Source organism: Tenrec ecaudatus, chromosome 1 (genome assembly GCF_050624435.1).
Source record: "Tenrec ecaudatus isolate mTenEca1 chromosome 1, mTenEca1.hap1, whole genome shotgun sequence".
Classification (NCBI taxonomy): domain Eukaryota; kingdom Metazoa; phylum Chordata; class Mammalia; order Afrosoricida; family Tenrecidae; genus Tenrec; species Tenrec ecaudatus.
The window spans coordinates 214,123,625-214,130,286 of record NC_134530.1 but is presented as its reverse complement, the minus strand read 5'-3'; positions in this window follow the sequence as shown (position 1 = coordinate 214,130,286).

Sequence of the window (6,662 nt, the reverse complement as noted above, 5' to 3'; positions counted from 1 at the left end):
TATATGTTATAAGTGCTGTAAAAGGCCCCAATGAAACTATTTTACAAAATACACAAAAAAGAAAAAAGATTTGCATCAATAACTTAACTTTATAACTAAAAAAAGCAAACCTAGCTCAGAATTACTGGAAAGAAAAAATCATAAAGATCAGAGAAGAGATAAAAGAAATAGAGACAGGAAGAGCAATAAACAGAATAAATATAGTACCCCCTTTCCCTACATCAGATGGCCCATTTTAAGTTTTGAGACTGAATAACTAGTTGATGAACCAGTATACTTGGGTGTGTGGGTTTTACAACCAGGTAGCTTATTGTTCATTGGTTTAAAGTTTGATTTGATTTCCCTGTGCTTGGCTTCAGTTCCCCAGCTGTGCATAACATGTACTTCTGTTTTCACCCAGCCTCTCATATATGCCCTGCTATGAACTGTACAAATAACAGTCTCACTAGTGCAGCCACAGGCGGTGACCCAGATTACACAACGCCGTGCACTAACGCCAAGTTGTCTTGTTCTACAGCAGCTGCTCGATGCTTTGCCTTATTGATATTCACATTCAACAGACACAAATCACACGGCCCCTTTGACAAGCGCACACTCTGCCTGTCTTCATTTCCAGCGTGCTGGACAGCGACTGTCTTTCATAAGCACACAGCTGAGGCCATTTGGTGTCCTCTGATTCTCCACACGGCCATCCATCTGACACGAGAACCCAGAAACATCGCTCTCATTTCTATTGGGGGAAGTGGGTCGGAAATGACATCTTCATTTATAAACCAGGAGCACAGACAATAGAAAGAAAGCCCAGTTGGACCACGATACTGTGAAAGACAGTGAGACTCCACAAAGCAAAGTTGTTCAAAACTAAAAAGAAAGGGGAAGGATAAGGAATGAAATGCCGTGTGAAAAACTTCCTTTGGCATGACAGGATACCGAGGAGTACATCAAATGTAAAATTTAAGGTAGAGTATTAAGACTATTTCACAAGAGTGTAAGTACAACAAACGTCTTTCCTATGTGACCGTTTCATTCTCCATTGAAGAGTACAGAAGAGTTTGCTTTGTTGTTTCGCTCTTTCTTGGTCTACATTCAATACCTATTCACATGATAGAGTCTTAAAAATGATCAATCACAGACTTCTTGAACACAGGACACGTGCTGGCATTTGTGCACTGAACTTGGTCATTTATTTAAAATGACAAAACTCACGGTTTCCCGCATCAAATTCTTGCTTCTTTTTTTAGATGCAGTGGTATAGGATATGCAACGTCATAAACTGTTTGCAAGAGATACTTCCCAAGTCAGGAGAAGTACCCAAAGTTTGATAAATGGAAGAAGACTTACTTGGAATATGGGCTAGCAGGGAGAAACTGAGGTAGATGATGAGAAGGGAATTCATTCTCTGAAAAGCCATGGTCTTCTAAAAGGACATGCTTCGAATGCGTTGCTAGGGTTCTGGTCACAGTCCGGATCCGGACGTCTGACTGGATCAGAAAGGAATCGGTGCCTCGGAGCCCTGTGGTTACACCCGTGGCCCTGCCCCCTTAGATATGCCTTCCTGGGAAACAGGACTCACATTCAAACGGGAGCTCTTAGCTTCTTGCTTACACTGGTGGGCGAGGTGATTTTTCAAACCTGGTACAGATTTTTTTCAGACTGGAGTGGATTCACCCCCTTGAGGCCCTAGCTAGTAGATTTCCTTGGTGAACAATGCCTCTTCAAATGAGTTTACACTACGTTAATGTCTTTACACACTCTTAACTAAAATAATTGATTTCTAATGAGTATCTTGGCACACGATTACATCATTTGGTAATTTTAAATAGCAACCATCTGTATTCCTCTATGTTTTATCTTTCATCTTCATAATAAAATTGACAGACAAAAAAATTTTACCTATCAATGCTGTTCACACAGCCCAGTCAGATTACTCTTCTTGGTAAAGTAGGGCAACATTAGCAGGAAAATTAATCTGCTGAATAAAATCAAGAGTTCTGGAGAATATTTAGGTATGGATTTTCTTTCATAATTCTGGAACTAATTTCATGCCTTGCCCGTGGATTTCTAGTAGACTTACTCTTAAGACTACAGTGCTTTTGGAGACTTAATGAAAACACGATAATGCTTGCTCTCTGTTGTGCACATTACTGGGTGGGTTTTGTACATTCTGAAAACCGCTCACGTGTTACCCTTAAAATGAATTTATATGACAGATTTTGCCTAAAGGATATAGGTTAGTCAGATATCAAATCCTATTATTTGAGTTTGAAGTCTATATTTACTGCCCATAAACTTATATGGAGCACTTCGATAGTTTAATATTTTTAGGTCGTGATTTTTCTAACCCACTCCCCCAGAGAAGTGGAATTCCTGTAGTGTGAATTATCTAAAATTATTTATGTCTACAGAATACATGACTTAATTATTTTCTAAAAGATATTCTTCATCATGCAATAATCCAATCTAAGCAATTTAATAATTAAAGTAAAAATCATTTCAAATTTCAGATGCATCGTTAATCCTCTGTTCTAATTCCTGTGTTTTATGAGTTGGAGAATTGAGATGCAGAGACACCAAACTAAAAGTATGTAGTGAGTTAGTGCAGGCTTATGACTAGAATCTCACCACGGATGTCGAGAACACTGTCTCTTCAATACAGGCTACATGTTACCTCACCGCCGCGCTTCTGAAGCGTTTCTTCGTGCCTTTTGCACAACGGCACTCTCGGGGTTGCTGTGCTTCAAATCTCTGGGCAAAGACTCCAGCACCCCCAGCACTCTATCAGAGTGTTGAGACTTTTGACTGGCGGTGAATGCCAGTAGTCTTGTTCCCAGTGCTTTCAAGGATGCTGGGGCTTCTTTCTTCGATACCATCAGTTCTTGATCAAATGCTGTCTCCTAACGTCACTGAATGTGGACCAGTTATCTTTTCTTACTGTAACTCCGCTTTTTTTTTTTCCTCCTCTCCTTTTGACTTGCTTCGGATCATTCCATATTTTGCAGTATAAAAACCTTCCATACTACAACTCAAAACTTGAATGTTTTCTTCAGTTCTTTATTCTTAAGAAAGTCCAAATGTGTGCCAAAACCTTTTGAATTTCTAACCCATTTTTTGCATATTTCATTTAACTATTTTGTTAAAAATGATCTGTTCGGTTTTTTTATGTCATCATTTTTTTCCCGATCACTTGAACCACTATGTTAAGAGCAAGCCTCAGAGTTTCTTCTGATATCATTTCGATCTTTCTTTCTTTCCTTGCTATCTTTTTAATATCCTTTTGCTTTCTTCATATTTGATGCCCTGATGTCTTCCTACAACTCACCCTGCCTTGAGTGATTAGTTTTCAATACACTAAACATATTCTTACGATGTCCTCTAAATTCAAGTACAATACACTCAAAATTGTAAATTGACTTTCATGGACATGCTTTAATTTTCTTCAACTTGGGCTTGCATGAAAGCTTGCCCCTAGTCATATTTTGATATTATTGTGTTAGTCTGGATTGTACAGAGAAACAAAATCAATAGCACCAATATACATAAGAAAGAGCTTTATATCAAGAATTCATTCCAGCCCAGCCTAACTCAAGTATGTGGGATTCTGCTTCAGACTCATTTAACACAGGGTACACCCACCCAAAACTGGATTTTTTTCAAAGCTGTGTTTTTACTTTTTTTTTCTTTTACAAAACAAGCTTATCACCTTCAATGTACTCCCCATTACATTTAATACATTTATCAAATCTTTGATTCAATTCTTGGAACCCTTTTTCAAACTCATTTGTTTGGATGGCTGACAGAACCTCCCTCGTTTTCTGTTTTTCTTCACCTCTCCTATTCGTCAAATCACCGGCCTTTCATGCCCCCACTCATTAGCGAAAACACAAAGTCAGAGTGAGGCCAGGTGAGTAAGGTGCGTGGGTTAAGAGAGGCATGCTGTTTTTGGCCCAAAACTGGTGCACTGAGATGGCTGCATGAGCAGGTGCATTGTTGTGGTGGCAAAACCAGCCCCGTCTGCCACAAATCAGGCCTTTTTAGGTCATACACTATTATTCAATCTTTTCAGAGCCTCTAAATGGAACGCTTGATTAACAGTCTGACTTGGTAGAACAAGCTCAAATGCACTATTCCCCTCACATCCAAAAATCAAATGAGCATCATCTTGGTCTTTAATTTTACTTGATGAGCTTTTTTTGGTAGAGGTGACCTTGGCGTCTTCCACTGGCTTAGTTGATGTTTGCAAGAAAACAACCATGTCTCATCACCAGTAATGACCTTGGGAAAAATATCTGGGTTGTTTTGGAGTTGTTCTTTCAAAGCACAGCATGTCTCCACTTGAAGCTCCTTTCCTTAATCAGTCAGAACTTGGGGTACAAATTTCATAGCACCCCTTCTCATTCCCAAATCTTCCATTAAAATTAACTGAACCAAGCTCCAGGGTAGTCCAGATAACTTCCCCATCTCTTCAATGGTTTTCCATCGGTCTTTGGGCACATGTGCATAAATTTTGTTGACATTGACATCTATTCAGGAAATTGAAGGATTCTGGACACAAGGTTTGTCATCAAGCAACATTTCACCTTTTTTGCAAAGAGGAAACCACTCGTACACTTGAGTTTTTCCCATAATACTGTCATTGTAAGCTGTGTTCAATATCACAACAGTTTCTGCAGCATTTTTTCCAGAGCAAGAAACAAAATTTTGTAGCCACACACTATGCTCTTAAATTTGCCGTCACAATAGGCAAGGTTGGCACCAACCTGCTTTTGTGAAAAAATTCACTGTGACAGGAGAGAACCTTCCCAGGTGACTCCATTGGGTGAACTAACTCGGAGTGAGTTGCTGGATGCTTGGCTAGGTGAGTAATGCATAATAAGGGTGGAGCTTTCTTCCACTTGGAGGGGGAGGGTACCCCCTCTATTGGCAGACCAGTGAAGTAGGCAGATCTTTAGTCACTGGGTACAGAGTCTCCTGTATCCTATGTCAGTGGGCACATGGCAGGTGAATAGAGCATACAAAAAGGAGTAACCATAAACAATAAAAAGGCCAAGAAGAGGCCACAAAGAATAAAGAAATAAACTTTAAAGTGGAAACTGGCCAGAGTCCAGGGCTATTAGACTAAACACTTGATGTTGCATACCTTCTTAGACTGAATAACCACAACCACACCTATGGCTATCCCTGCATGCCATCCCCCCCCCAACCCACAAATGGTGTAAGAATCGATCCAGGAGCCAAGAGGGGAGAGCTTCTGACCTCTACAATGGAGCAGAACTCTCACTCCCTCCACTCTTGGTTAAGTCTTCCCTGTTCTTTTATTAACTTGTTATTGATATGTGTGAATGGCCATTGAATAAATTGGTCAAAAGACTCTTTGGCTCATAGAGTATATTATGCTCATGAAAGAACCTGGCCTAGTCACTATGCAAAGCACAGAGACTAAAATGTCCCTACCCTGGTGCATAAGCTGGCTGATTCCTAAACCACATACTAGGGAAGACAACTTAAAGACCACAAGGTCACTGCCAAGAGCATAAACTGACTGATTCCTAATCTGTGTCTTTGGGAGTGTCAAAGGTATTCAAGACAGCAGGGCACCTACAGGTCCAAGAAGGGTCAGCAGCCCACATGGAAGCAGATTGAGAATCCACATAAGGAGGAGCGTGAAGGGCAGATGTAAGAGAGAAGTTCTCACTGTCTCTCTTACTAAAGGATACACCCCCAAGGAGACATCACCACGTTACCACATGACTGACAGGTTGGATTGCATCCCTACTTTCAAGTGGGCATAAATCTAACCACCACAATTATAATGAGCTTCTCCCATCTCTTTCCGCAGATGAAGTTAATTTGATTCCTCACAGTAGTAAAATCCACATGTATCAAACACAAACCAAATTCACTGCCAATAATCAGATTTCAACTCATACAGACCCACCGTGGATAAGAGTAGAACCACCTCTTTGGATTTCCAAGCTTGTGCATTTTTATGAGAGCATAAAACCTCGACTTTCTGCTGCTGAGCAGCTATTGAACTTGAACTGCTGAACTTGAGGGTAGCAGCCCAAGTTGTAACACACTAGGCCATCAGGACTCTCTATGTATATAGTTTCCAGGGATCTCCATGTGTATAGTTGCCATTTCTTATGTGGGGGGTGGAGGGGTGGGAGGGTATGATGTCTGCAATAAACAATTTCTTGGTCTTCAAAAATTCCAAATGGAAATTTTCCATGTCCTTTCTATCAAGAAGGTCTTTCTTTTTTTTTCTTTAAGAAGGTCTTTCTACCAATTATTGATTCTTATTTGTTTCTAACCTTTGCCTTCCAATCACCAAAATAAATGAATAAATATACCCTCACTGCCATTGAGGCAATTCTGACTCATGGTGTTCCTATCTAATCACAAGTAACTATTAATCTTCTTATCTTCATGTTTGATCATTTTAAGATTGCAGGAGTTGTTTAGGATATTCAGTTTGTTTATATTTGGCATTAGTGATTGGTGTATACATTTGAAAGAAAGTACTCTTAACTAGTCTTGCCTGTAGGCTTATGACAATAAGGCCACTGATATACTAGAGAGGAAATGAGTGTCCCCAGGAGTAAAATCTGATCTAGTAGAGAATCATTTTGAAAACCATATTTCATTTTGTGTGTCAAAGTTAG